This window comes from Entelurus aequoreus, linkage group LG05 (genome assembly GCF_033978785.1).
Source record: "Entelurus aequoreus isolate RoL-2023_Sb linkage group LG05, RoL_Eaeq_v1.1, whole genome shotgun sequence".
In the NCBI taxonomy this organism is placed as follows: Eukaryota; Metazoa; Chordata; class Actinopteri; order Syngnathiformes; family Syngnathidae; genus Entelurus; species Entelurus aequoreus.
The window spans coordinates 64,467,530-64,483,179 of record NC_084735.1 but is presented as its reverse complement, the minus strand read 5'-3'; the positions used below and the strand labels follow the sequence as shown (position 1 = coordinate 64,483,179).

Sequence of the window (15,650 nt, the reverse complement as noted above, 5' to 3'; positions counted from 1 at the left end):
ATATACTTTAATTTACTTTATCGTAAAAAACCCACTCATTTTTAATTCATACATTCGATTACTTTAATTTATTTTCACTCACTTAAGGAGTGGCAACCATATCTATTTGTGTTGTCCCGATACCAATATTTTGGTACCGGTACCAAGATTATTTCGATACTTTTCGGTACTTTTCAATACTTTTTTAAACAAAAAAATTGCATTATTGGCTTTTTTTCTTACTGTGCTTTTCTTATTGCAAGTTTGTCCTTAAATAAAATAGTGAACATACAAGACAACTTGTCTTTTATTAGTAAGTAAGTAAACTTTACTTTTTAGAGGCGGTGTAGTACCGAATATGATTCATTAGTATCGCTGGTACTATGCTAATACTGGTATACCGTACAACCCTAATATCTATGGTGACAACTTTTATTTTATTTTGGTAAAAGCGACCTCCTCCCCGTCAACTTCCTTTGTTTTCACTTTATCGAGGTGTCGAGGCCACGTTTGGGCTGCAATGGGGCCACATGCGCGTTTACACTGGAGTCTGATAAAAATCACATTTTACTTGCAGTGTAAACAATCAGATGGAGAAATCAGATTAAAAACAAGAAAAATCAAATTTGGGCCACTTTGGCCTGCAGTGTAAACGTAGTTATTTGTTAATGATGTTATGAAAACCCAGAAATTTTGAAAAGTGATGCAAACAAGTGATAGATTTGTCTCACATTTGCTGCTCGTAGGGACACCACAATCTAAAACTACATGTTGCTGTCGTAGAATTTCTGACCTTTTGACCTATATTTCTTGTCTTTTAAGAATGTCCGCTCATTTTCAATTCTCTTGTATTTTGTGCCATTGAATGGACCAGTGGTGGGACAAAAGTGAATATTAAGTCGTGCCAACCTGTCTACAGAATGTGTTGACTGTCTAAAGGATTCGAGTTGTTATGGAACAGATAGGAAAAACAACAAGACATTGACGCATTTAGATAACAAACAATGACGCACAAGAGACAGATAGGAAAAACAACAAGACATTGACGCATTTAGATAACAAACGATGACGCACAAAAGACATATAAAAAATGGCAGAAGACCGGAACTCGACAGTGATTTTGGCTTGTGTGTGTCTTGTTTTCTCCGGAGTGACATGTGGTCTGTCTGCACGGCCAACTCAATTCAACCTGCACTTCTGATAATGGGTAAATACATTTGTTGTACTAAACTACTTTTGTTGCCTGTTTAAGCTTCGGAAAATCCACTACACAAATTGGCGTCACGAACAGGATGGTTTAGAAGCTACAGGTCGACAGCCGCTCCCGCTCTCTCAGTCAGGCAGACAGTGTGCTGCACGCGCGCATAACAAGGTAAGCGTTTTGCTTAAAGTGTAAACATTTTCTGCCTGGAGAGAGCCGGATCGATAAGACTAATTGCTGAATCTATTTTTGATAAAAAAAAGGTTTAGTCAGGTTCTTCAAAAACAACCTGGAATGGGGTAAATTATGGTTGGATTGAGTTGTTTTATATGTGATCATTTGTCTGTTTGTTTGTTGAAAACTTGTGATTTCTTGTTTTTAACATAAGGGGATTGTTACTAGAATTTTGGTGGTTTGGAGTGTAGAAGCATAAGACGATGTGAGACGAAAAATTTCTTTTAACCTCTTCATCCTCTGTCGTTGTTGGCAGAGGATGCGTTTTTCTGCAAGTACATTAGGTTAGCCGGAGTTGGACACAGCGAAATTTAAGGCAAGGTTGGCTAAACTGATGTGACATTTGACCCACACAAATTTATGACGTCTATGAAGGTCCTACGTATCTGTCTATGTGGAAGCTGCAGCCGGGTAAAAAGCCTGATATAAGGTGATCGTTCAGTGACTCCGGTAAAGGAGATCAACTGAGCCAAGTTGTCACGAATTTGGAAATTTGCTGCAGTATAGATGGATAGGGTTAAGGGCTCCATATGGTAGAGCCTTGGTGAAACTATATGGACTGACCAGACACGATGTACTGTAGGATTGGGGGGTGATTCCTGGTGATTCTACAGCGCCTTAGGCTGTTATCCGTGTTGGTCAGGAAGGAAAAGCAGGGTTTGCTCCGCTAAACGGGTTAATCGCCGTTATATGAGTAAGAATGACCTGTGTGTGTTTGTTAATGAGACGGCCGATTCCACAAAAGCACGCGTGCATTAGTTGTTTATATTGGTCCGGACCAGGGGGGCGTGGTTTGTGGGATAAAAATGTGTGTTTTTTAAATTTATATATGTATATCTTTGTATTTTAATAACTTTTGTGTAGCACCTGGTTTCTTGTCTGGTTTAATTCCCCTCTTCCTTTCCCCCCCTCTCGCAACCTCCCTTCACGCTTTTTCTCACAGCCCCGCTATCTGTAAAAGTCTGGAAATTGTCTAAAATGTGTGTGCGTGTGAGAAAGTAGACAAAGTTTATGTACAGAAAACATATGAGTGAATGATTTATCCATTTAATAATCTTATTCCGCTCTCGGAGGTTGGATCGCAGGGGCAGCAGCCTAAGCAGGGAAGCCCAGAATACCCTCCTTAAACTTGACTATTTGTCCATCTAAGAGTGAATGATAAATGTTGTTCTTATTATTAAAGTTCTGATATGATACAGCTGTGCTTCTGGATGAGAAAAATAGTTGTCTATTGCATTTACTTTTAACTGTGCTGGTAAATTCTCTGTGTGTGAGTGACTGTGTGACGCATATAAAGAAAAAAAAAAAAAGGAGTCTCAGCTGGGAGACATTTTGAGATAAGAGTGTGTGCGTGTGACGAGGCTGTGTGAGTGTCAGCTGTACGAGGCATTGGTTCGAAGAGGAGTGACACTGATAGTATTGAGATAGGTTAGCATTGTGTTAGCATAGCATTGAGCTAGGTTGGCATTGTGTTAGCATAGCATTGAGCTGGGTTAGCATTGGGTTGGCATATCATTGGGCTAGGTTAGCAAACGTTTGCTTACTAAGGCATAGTAAGGCTAAGTTAGCATCTAGCTTGGCATTACTAAGTGTGGTTGAACAGTTATTCTCGGTCTGTAGAGTGTGTTAGTAGTAGGTGCTTGCTAAGTCCAGTAAAATAATAGATATATGGAAAATTACACGTTTAAATATCAATAAATAAATACGGATTGTGGGACATTGAAACATTGTTTAATTCATCATTCATTTATATGTTTAGTATACTTTTTTGGTACAGCCTTGATGCTCTGCTGATCCATACAGCTCCTGTGGGAAGTTGCGACAAACACACACATCATAGATTAGGACACACTGTAACTTTGAATTAATAGTTATACAACAAATAAATTAATAATATTGAATTTAAATTTGAGAAAGATAAATTGATTATACATTGACATTTTAATTTTTTGTTTAGGAATAAACACACAATAAAATAAAAGTTAAATTTATATTCTAAAAGATCTAGGGGTATCTGTGCAGGCTGTGAAACATAGAGTCTGAAGAAGTACAGATAAGAGCCACTCAGCGCTATTGTCAAAACAAAACGTAGAGAAACGTTAAACAAATTCTAATCAGAAGGAAGACAGACCAAAATATGAGAACTTAAGTAAACAGACAGCAAGTAAACCAGAAATAATAATGTAAATAAATAACAAAGAAAGCAAATTTCTATGTGACATTGGTGCATGTAGAATTACAAATAGAGAATAAAACTAAATGGAAATAACTGTCTGCAAGATGAGCATGACGTCATGAATTGTGCTCGGGTTAGTAATAGATAGATAGATAGACAGATAAAACGTTATTGATTCCTTCAGGAGAGTTCCCTCAGGAAGAAGAAGTAAAAAGTAAACAGTAACTAATAAGGGTATAAATGGAAACAAAATAGAAAAATATTACAAGGAGAATAAAAATAGAACAGTAAAATAAGAGAAACTATGCATTAACGACCATGATATAAAAAAGTATTGCACTGTTATTGTTTTGCATTCCCTGTCATCCTAGCCCCCCAAAGAGGAGTTGTACAGTGTAATGATGTGTGAGACAAAGGATTTTTTATAGGCTAAACCAGTAGTTCTCAAAGGAGGGTATGGTGTTTCCGCCCGGACAAAAAAGGGGGGTACTTGAAGGTATGCCAAGGGGTACCTGAGATTTTAAATATTTTAAAATAGCGACAATTCAAAATCCTTTATAAATATAGTTATAGAAGAATAATTCTTCAACAAAATAAATATTTAGAATTAAGTTCACGAGCCCAGATGGATCTCTATTGCAATATCCAAAGAAGGTTGATGATTGATTATATGTATAGAAATCTTTATTATAATTTAATCATTTGTTTAATTTTTAAAACGTTTTAGTTATTCTTATATTTTTTTGTCCAAATAAATCAATTAAGACCACAACAAATGAGCAATATGGTGCACTGTTATACAATTTAATACGTCAGAAAATGATGACATTATGCTGTAATTTATTTTTTTATTTTACTGGGAAAAAAGGTTGAAAACCACTGCCCTAAATCATATCTAAAGCTAAAATTATTTTATAAGACTGATTATTTTGGATTATTGTGTTTGTATTGTGAGAGAAGGAGAGAAAGTGAGAGAGAGAGGAAGAGAGAGCAGGTGAAAAAACAAAATGAGGGTGAAGAGGATGGTTTGAGAAAATATGGGAAAAGGATGCTACCTTACGTTATGTGAATGGTTTCTAGGGGAACAGAAAATAGAAACATTGTGTGAAGTGTAAGGAAGAGATGGATACAGGATGTTGTTTGTAAAGGAAAACGAAAGTGAAGAAAAGATGAGAAAGTGACAAATGAAGGTATTCGTAAATGGTGTGCTGTTGATTGTGGTTAGCTGCAAGTTTGTTTATTTGTTTGTTTGTTTAGTTGTTTAAGTGAAATGGGAAGAAATCAATAGGAATAATTACATGCAAAATGGAATAAAACTATGAGTGCGATAGATAATGAATGAATAAATGAAATAGGTTTATTTTGGTCATATAATCAACCATCAACCAATTTGTGTGAGCAGTTTAACAGTAAATTAGACATATTAACAATCATACACATTTACACACAGCAAAGAAAAGAAAAAAGAATGACCGAAAAAAGAATAGGCGGAAGCCAAAGCTTATATTGGCCTATGATATACATTTATTGGACATTAAATTACCTGGAACATCAACGTTAAAAGATGAAAGTAATTGTTACTATATTTTATAATGTTCAAAAAACTTTACCTTTCAAGGGTCTCCAAAACCATAACAAAAAACTACATGTGTTCAGCTCATCACTGAGGATGGTACATCATTTAACTCCTAAAACTGAAATACATTTGTGTTTTTATTTTTATTTTACTTGACCTATTTTAAAAATCCATATCCCCCGTAAATGATAGTGTCTCCTCATAATGTAAACAAGCTAAGAATACAAACTGGAAGGCTATTGTTCTTTATTCGGAAACATAATTGCCATTGTTTTAAAATTAAATTATCTGAACATTTAACACATTATGACTTAAAAAATGGATTCATATGATCATAATAATAATGCTTTGTGTAATATTGAAATAAGCCTTTTAATTTTAAGTATTGGGTCTATATTACTTCTATAAACATTTCCCCAAACTTCAAAACAATATTACATATGGAAAAATAAATGAATAATATAACATGTGCAGACATTTCTTATTCAGCATGTGTTTAACTTTATACCGAATAGCAATGGATTTGGATGTTTTCTTTAATATGTTCAATATGCGGCTTCCAACATATTAATGATCAATTACTATTCTCAAGAATGTAGTTCATATACTCTGTCAATTTCCACTTGATTCAACTTTAATTTTTGTTTCACAATTTGACTTTGCACCCTGGACAGGTCGCCACCTCATCACAGGGCCAACACAGATAGATAGACAGACAACATTCACACACTAGGGCAAATTTAGTCTTATTAATTTCTAAATATTGAGATCTATTACTTAAAATAACTACTTAACCACTGTTGTGAAACACCTTTCTAATTTATGGGAGTATTGGGATAGGATTGAGGAAGATGTCTGCTGTGGTGGTGGTTAGTTTGGAAATTAATTTAATAAAAGTAACTTTAAAGTGCAGTCTGACATTTTAGTTTGGAGTAATTTATAGTTTTGTTTAGACATTGCAGTACACCATACCATACGCCCGGGAATCGTTTTTGGTGATTTGGCTCCAGAGTTTTTGTGGTCTTTGGTGTGACTCGGCCGGGGTTTTGGGCTTGCGACCTGCCGATTAACCACTAGGCCACTGAGATGAAGTAGGCAAACCAAATCTCAACAGCTTTCAGTTAGCTACAGATTTTGAGAGTATAATGCGAATAACTATAACTTTACAACTGTTTGCTGTGAATAGTGTTGAATAATAATTACAAATAACAGCCTACATTAATAATTAGAATAAGAGCCAATATGTAAAGTGTTAAAAAAGAGGAGAAGTGTGATTACGCCTGGCGCTTAGAGCATGGCCTTGTGTGATTGTTGTGACTAGGTTGGATAACCAGTCGGAAACAGGCAAGGAAAGGCGGGGCAGCTTTGTTTGTGTGGCGTTTTTCATGCAACAAAGTGAAATGAAAGAAAATAAAAGCAAAATTAAAATGCAGACAATAAAAATAAACACAGTGCGGACGTTAAAAGTTAAAAGATTAAAAGATTTAGCTGAAAGATAAGGAGAAACGTGAATAAAAACATTCCTTTGTTTTGGAGAGTATCACGCACAGCGGGAGGTCAGAGTGCAAGCATGACAGCTTGCTCGCGCCTACTGATAGACAAATGATAGTTTAAATTAACTTATACATAATCTTTAAGTGAATTAAAAGGGTACTTAAATACACATGAAGTAGTACGTATAATCTTTGAATTAAGGTTTTTGATTAGCAATTAATGGGATAGTTAAGACTGTAATTTTAAAACGTGATATGCAAATTGAACTAACCGAGAGGATATGAAAACGATGGGTGTACATGTTTTGAGTTCCAAATTCTGGATGAAAAAACCTCAACATAACGTAAAACCATACAGACGGACTTGGGTGGTAGCCACGGTTGTGCTAGGTCAAGCGAGGGTGGAAAGGATGTGGGGACTGCCAATCTGAACAAGACAAGCTCCAAAGTTGTAGCCAGAACATGCTCACAAAAAATACAGGTGTGACAGCAGGACGAACAGCAGGATACAAACAGACCCCTGCTGGACATAAGTGTCAACGGACAATATTCAACACAATCTTTGAAGCATTCCTTTGTGGTCAACCTGCACACACCTTGTAATGACCTGCTTACGAACTGTGCCCTGACAATTCAATACTGCACAGAAGGAACTTCCTGATGTTGCCTGACAGCACGACATCAGCTGACAACTACTGGGGACGCCTCCCAGGAACGAGTGGAAGACGGGGACTGCTCCAACTGTCCTAGCACTAGCTGACTGAGGTGCGTCCGTGTGCCCTGCCACCCAAACCGCCAAAGTGTATGAACACCAATTAGACGACTCATAATAGGAGCCTTTTGACTCTTATATATGGTGGGACTCAAGGTATGGCCGCTCATGTGAACTATCCTTACAACAATTAGAGTGGTATAAGATGGACACCTAATGACCCACATTGTTCCTTTGCTCTCTGTCCTGCCTACGAAACCAAAAATGTAGGTCAGATGATAAAACAGGGCGTAGCTGGCACTGATTGAACCGATACGCTAATACCACATTTTCAATTATTTCGGTTGTCTGTTAAAAACATAGCTATTGGTTGCAATTTGGACATTTCTGCTGTAGGCTACAAAGAGCTAGCAGCTACACAACAGCTGAGCTAAAACAAAATTTAAGCATATCAAATATTTATAGTTGCTTATTACATACACAAAGTCGCAGAGAGACAGAAGTCTGTAGAAAGTATTCAGTAACAAACGGGTCCGCATTATTAAACTTTCTACCACAGGAAATATACTGAACAAATACAGCAGTTACTGTCAGACTCTAATCCAGATTACCGTGTCTATCAGAGACATGGTTAAAACCCACAACACCTTTCGTTCTAATTAATGTCCCGGGGGACAAGATTACAGAAAAGACAGATCGAGTGACAAAGGGGGGAGGAATTATGATTTATGAAAGGGAAAACATTAAAAGTAGATCAATTTGAGTATGTTGAAATTAAAATCACATTTTCATCAGAAATGTATTTCAAGGTAAATTGTAGTATACCGACCGACCACAGCTAAAGACATTTTTCTTGATTAATTTTCAGACATCCTCAAACAGCATAGTATGAAAGAAGTAATGTCATGGAGGACGTTAATCTGGACTGGTTAAATAAAACACGTAGAAAGAAACTTAAGGATATTATAAACGGCTTCCACATGATACAAATGATAAGCAGCCCTACTAGAATTACAATTGGATGACAAAAATCAAAGAGAACATCTGTAAATACACTAATACAAAACCAGAAAGAAGAGTGCGAAAATAAAAATACCATTGGATTCTAATAAAGACATGAGGACTCAGCGCTCATAAGAGCAATTATAACAGGTCTAAATACAGATCGTATGATTTAAAAGTTTGGAGGAACAAAGTTACAATGTTTATGCGGAAGTCTAATCAAAGCTGCAAAAGGGAACATTAGAAAGTTATGGAAAACCAGAAAAAAAAAAAACTTACGGAAAGAGAGCAAACAAGAAACAACACTATAACATTAAATATCAATGGCGCTACTATCGCAGACAGTCTGGACATAAGTAATAATTTTAATGAACATTTCATCCAGTCTGTACAAACCCTGAATAAAAAATCCCTCAAAATCAGTGCAAATAATTGTCATTTATTCAGGATGGACTAATTTTAGAATTAACAAATGAAACAAAGTTAAACAAAATCTTCACTGCATTATCAGACTCACGATCTAGATATATATATATGGGTTGGACACTATCTTCCTAAAAACATATAAGGATTGTATTATTGCTCGTATAACAACGATTGATAAATAAATCAATAACGGAAAACACTTTCCCTACCACGTCGAGAAACTGCTACTATAATTCAATCCATAAAGCAGGAAATAAAGAAGACCAGAACATGTACAGACCAATTAGCCTTCTCCACGTTATAACAAAAGGAATAGAAAATTTGAAATTAAAAAGTGGCTTTGGAGCAATCAAGGCTGCTCAGACGGTCACTAAGAGGGGCATTATGTTGACACATCAATTTAATGAGTATTATATTTATCTATGAGAGCATTTTTGTTGTAAATTGTGAGGTATGGCTGTTAAAATCTTGGTTGTTTTTACGAATGATGACAGATGTGAACAAGAGCATGTATTGTCTTTGTGTGATGATGTAAATAAGGTGTGGTTGTATTGTATGTTAAGTATGTGTCCATGAAGGGGCATTTTAGGACTTCTCTTAATCTGATTACATGCTACAGTATGATTATTTTTTTATTAATTATTAATTACTATGAATGTATATATTTATTATGATTAATTAGTGTCATAATTTTATTGCTTGATTTTTGGATCCCTTTAATTTAGGTAGCCAGGGAATACAGATGGAAAGTAGCTATTTAGATATAATCTAGTACAGAACATATCTGTTTCTGAACTTAATGTTTCTGTGCATTGTCCCATCATAGATAGACTAAATTAAATACAACTATTTAGTGAATTATTGTGGCCACAATAGTTCACTAGGTGTTGTAAAATATCAAAGTACTATTGCAAAAGCGAACAGTGACCTCAAACATGACCTGTCCTCCGCCTCTGTTCTTGCTGCACTTGACTATCAGCTGCCTTTTCTTTTTCTTGGATGTTTCTGAAACTACTAATACTACTACTACTATTACTATTACTATTACTACGACTAACACTGTCCCTGTGAGAGGGACAGAGGGGGGAGGTGAGTTTGGATTGGGTCAAGTTTGAGCGTGTTGAGGTTTTATTTAATCGATATGATCAATCCGGTACAAGGATAAAGGGACGTAATGATTTAGATTGACAATTACAGTGGTTGGCGGAAGCAACCCCAACCTCAAAGGAGGGTGCCAATTCAGTAATTAAATGTTTTGTGAATGATCAAATATCCCGACCTGGTTTCCCCAAAAAGATTAGGTCAAACAACGGCACCTATTTTAAGAAAACAGGTTAATCTTCTTCAGTCACAAGATCAGCACTTCTCAGGACCAGCAGCTTCCTAGGAAGGTGGAAAGACCATGAGACCAAAATGGTAAGTTTGCAAAATGTAGAATTTGTGTGCCAGTTCCTCTGTGCAGATTTGAGGATGAAAGCAGCCACTCCAGATTCCCTTGCACTCGCTAAGAGGGGCACGGTCAAAGCCAATCCAGGACCAACACCCGATACCTGACTGGAAGGAACCGAGAGGAGAGACAACACCTTGCCAGCGATGACGAGAACAACTAAGGTTGCCAGCCAATGTGTCCACCGGGACTCCAGCAGCTGTGGAAAGAAGTGTCGGGAGTGCCGAAGCAGCGAGGAGGCCTGAAGCAAGCCGAGGGCCTGGACCAAAGCCCCACGCCCCATACTCTGCCCTAGCCTTCCCCAAAGCCCCCACAGCTCCAACTCTACCTGAGTTTTCCCCAAAGCGGCCAGCGCGCACATGCCACTGAACAGTCTGCCCAATGGACTGAACCACACCCCAAAGAGAGACAGACTGTTTGAGTGGATCTCTTTCTTCACCAAGGCAGCCAAAAGTCCAACGAGGTGTCGGCAGGCCACCAGCCTGAGGCACCACCGAGCCATCTATACGAGCTCTAATCGAACATGGACTCATACGAAATTCAGTTGTGTGTTCAAAATTAATTGGTAATTAACAATATTGGTAACTACATCCATTGCAAATGCCGGGAAAAATATTTTTGCAAATGTCTTACAGTCATAAGTCTATATACATTCATCTATTTATGTTCAATGATGTTCATGATCAAAGTATTTGTTATTCCTTTACAAAAATCAAAGGGTAGGCCACTAATTGTGTTCTGTGAGATGGTTTTACTGCAGGCTGGTAACAGCGATCGCTCTGAAGGAGGGTCATAGACGGAATTTTTGCCTCATATAAAAACATTGAGGTTTTTGCCTCTATCTGTGGTAGAGATTTAACTAGTGGTCTACATCAGAAATTGTTTTGGTCCAGGGTCTTAAGACCCTGGAAGAAGGGTATGTCGTAGAATTTCTGACCTTTTGACCTATATTTCTTGTCTTTTAAGAATGTCCGCTCATTTTCAATTCTCTTGTATTTCGTGCCATTGAATGGACCAGTGGTGGGACAAAAGTGAATATTAAGTCGTGCCAACCTGTCTACAGAATGTGTTGACTGTCTAAAGGATTCGAGTTGTTATGGAACAGATAGGAAAAACAACAAGACATTGTCGCATTTAGATAACAAACAATGACGCACAAGAGACAGATAGGAAAAACAACAAGACATTGACGCATTTAGATAACAAACAATGACGCACAAAAGACATATAAAAAATGGCAGAAGACCGGAACTCGACAGTGATTTGGGCTTGTGTGTGTCTTGTTTGCTCCGGAGTGACATGTGGTCTGTCTGCACGGCCAACTCAATTCAACCTGCACTTTTGATAATGGGTAAATACATTTGTTGTACTAAACTACTTTTGTTGCCTGTTTAAGCTTCGGACAATCCACTACATTGCACTATAGGGGATCTTTAAATTGTAATTGATTAATATACTGTATTAATAAAGCAGACACAAGGAGGGAAGTGATTAATTGGCCACTTGTGCAATTGTATAACACAAATGTGAAACTGTCATACATATATTACGGTGGCTAAAAATATCATAGTAATTAAAAATCCCACTGCATATGCATTCATGTTTCAGTGCGGTGGGGGAGAAAATGGCAAGGGCACAGCACGGTGACTGTATCCGAGCTGGCATATGGTGACTTCACAGCTTGGAAATCTTTGTATGCGGCCGCTAAGAGCAGAGAAACACAGTAACAGAAGCAGACAGAGAGCCTCCCCTGCCTCCTCAAATATATATTATCATTTTTTTTGTCTTACCATTGCGCCCTTTCCTCTGGAAGTCCACGTGGCTCCACTCGCCATCATCCAGCCTCTTGTCGCTGGCTTTCATCTTGATGCTGCCAGAGCCCATATCCATGACCAGGTAGAGAAAACCATCCATCAGCTCCATGGCGAAGAAGTCGGCCCTGGGCGTGCTCTCGGGCTGCGCCCCCAGCAGGCTGCCATGGCTGAACAGCAGCAGGCCGCTGGGCTCCGTGGTGCGGACGTCTAGCGATATGGTGCCTGTCTTCTTTGTGTTCCACCTGGGCAGTGTCAGGTAGGCAGACGGCGTGTCAAAGGTGACCGGCTCCAGGGCCTCCACGCTCTCGCAGCTGAACGTCAAGTCGCCATGGATACTTATTTTTGGGTCCCGGTGCTCAGCCAGCCGTGACAGCTCCAGTCGGAATTCATTATTCTTGTAGACCACCTGATAAATGAGAGAGATGTCGTGGTGAGGTGACAGCTGCGCCCCGGCAATTCGTCCGCTCCAAAGGTTTAGATATTACTCATCAATAAATAAAACAATGAATAAAACACACAAACACTGACGCAATATTCACAAGGACACTGTGCCGACCGTATCTTTCCTTTGCTCAAATATTATACGAAAAATCTGTACACTTTTAGAATCCTTTAGCTTCAAAGAGACAACGGTTTGCTTATGCTTTTAATGGTAAATGGTAAATGGGTTATACTTGTATAGCGCTTCTCTACCTTTTTTCTTAAGGAACTCAAAGCGCTTTGACACTATTTCCACATATACACACACATTCACACACACATTCACACACATTAATGTATTTCAAACACGCATTCAGTAATAATATCACATATCACACATATCCAACATATCCAAATAGGATAGGACGAAGCCGGTTTACTGAGATTCAAAGATAGTCTTTTTTTCCCAAACCATCTTATTGAATTATTCTGTTATTTGTCACGGTTTACCTGACACATGAAATGTGGCGAATTAGGGCGGTGCATTATCCACTTTAGCCCCCAGATGGCGGTAGAGTTTTGAATATCTCAGAGTTGTGTATAAAGAGAGTTTGACCAACTCGGTTTCAAGCGATCCCCTCAATGATAGGTCAAAAAGCACTCACGTGACTACAGGGTGCCATGACTGCTACCAATTTTGAGCTAATGCTATGTGTTTGCACCGCTTCTTCGTTAGTTTTTCAACATAAATAAATGCCCTGTTTTGCAGCAGAGGGCTGCTCTACCCACGAGAATTGTGGAGAGATTTTACATCACTTTCCGCACAACCTGGAAAGAAGACAAGTATGGGAAGTGAAGGTTTGCCATCTCCACTGGAGAGCAACAAACTACAGCGTCTTGTGCAAGGTAAACACACAAAACAACGTCTGCGTTCTGTTCCGGAGAGAACACACAGAAGCTAATACAAATAATAACAGAAGAAATAACAAATCAAAAAGGTGGTTTGACAAAAACAGACTATCTTTGAATCTCAGTAAAACTAAAATAATGCAATTGGGTAACAGCAGAAGAGAAAGTCAAACACAAATACAAATAGACGGACATTGAATTAGTAAAAGAAACAAGATTTTTGGGGTAATAATAGATGAGAAAATGAACTGGAAATCTCATAAAAAATATACAACATAAAGTGACAAGAAATATGTCAATAATGAATTAAGCAAAATATGTTCTGGACCAAAAATCACTCCATATTCTCTGTTGGTCGCCAGTGTTACCATATCTGAGTTATTTTGCAGATGTATGGGGAAATAATTACAAAAGTACAATTATTTACTTACCATGTTACAGAAAAGAGAGATCAGTTAGAATAATACACAATGAGTAATACCTCCAGTGGTCACAAATACATTGGAGGCAGCCACCACAGTTGATATACCTCACACAAAAGTCTGAATTTCTCCACGATTGTTGGTCTAAAGCTAATTAAGATTTTGGCAAAATGAGGGTAATCATTTATTTTTTTGGTCTTTCTCTGTATTGTTTACATTTATTGCGCAGTTGGTAGCGTATTGCAGAGCCTGCTGGTCAGTAACCACTGCAGGAATGTAGCAGCAGAGTGTATCAAATACGGCCACAAAATTATAATTTCACAAAATAAAAGAATATTTTATTTTAAGTATGCTTAGAATTATCCATCCATCCATCCATTTTTTACCGCTATATACACATATTATTTTGGTTCATTTCATCAGAAAAAACCAACGTCAAAACGTCAGTAATTGCATGCATCTGGGCGCAGCCACACACGTCCTTGATAGCAGTAATGGCGCCTGTTGTTCAGTTGGCCATACTCTCTTTGTATACCACTCTGGAATGTCTTAAAATGATTTTTGGGGCAATTCTAACTTTGACCACAGCGTCAGTTGCTATGTAGAGTGGCGCTCTCCATCATTTTTTATCAGACTGCACCCTTCCTTTTACGGGAGATCCCTATTGTAGCTTTTGTGTACTGTCCTGAACAAAATACAGTCATGTCGTCTGCAGAAAGTACTAACTTTAAGTCCTTTGTAACTTTACAAATGTCGTTTGTATAACGATTAAACAGTTTTGGTCCCAGTATTGATCCCTGGGGTATACCACATGATATATTTAGTGCTGCAGACGTGTTGTCGCCTTGCTTTACGTATTGTTCCCTGTTGGTTAAATAGCTTCTTACCCAGTTGAAGACCGATGCACTGCTGCCATGCCGTTCTAATTTGTTAATTAAGATTTAATGATTAATTGTGTCAAATGCTTTCGTTAAGCCCATAAACACTGCAGCTGCACACTGTTCATCGGACAAACTGTTTATCAATTTTTATCATGCTAGACACAATGGCCCTGATCAGCTGCAAAATGTGCTAAATAGCGTATGCAAACTATACAACTGCACTATTAGAGGGCTTCTGCTGGTAATCTACAAATAACCTAAGTGAAAAAGTGGTGCAAACCGCCCTTTTTAAATGAGAATGTTGTGTGTACTATGGGCTGTTACCATGGAGACAATCATTGACCTCCACATTTATGGTGTGATTCTCCAACTGTGGTGTTTTGGATCATAAGCACGCAGCTATAATCTGTTTCATTTTAGCTATAGAAGTTTGCATACAGTGCAAGGAGAAAACGAAAACAGACTTTATAGCACGGAGAAGGTGCACTCTGGTAGACGTTGGCTCTAACTGCAATAGTGCATGAGAAAATCCAGTGTTGCAATAATGTTTATTATATAGGAGATATATTGAGTTGTTCATCATTTATATCAGCCTTTTAAATCATCCAGCAGATTAAAAAATGGAATTGCTTGATAGACAATACATCTCTACTATTTTTCTTTATGGAGGGACAATGTGGCCTAACATTATATATCGGGATATATATTTTTCTCTTTGGCTCCAAACGAAGGCAGACGCTTCTCCTTCCCTCTCTCTGCTTTCGATTCTTTTGTCTTGTCTTAAGTTTCTCAGAGTCTCTTTTTGCACTGCTCTCCAAAATCTAAACAATGGAATTGATCAACTGGTCTCTCAACAAAGTTGACTAGATCTTCTCGACGAGAAGCTCTGGTTAGGGTTATCTGCCTGTCCTGACAGAATATTGTTGTAGACAGGCAGTGGACTCTTGGGAGAAGTGTA

At 37.9% G+C, this 15,650-nt stretch overlaps 1 pseudogene; it reads right to left on the bottom strand.

The window, feature by feature from the left end:
* LOC133650892 (neurexin-2-like) overlaps positions 1 to 15,650 on the bottom strand; it is a 489,617-nt pseudogene that overhangs the window by 284,009 nt on the left and 189,958 nt on the right.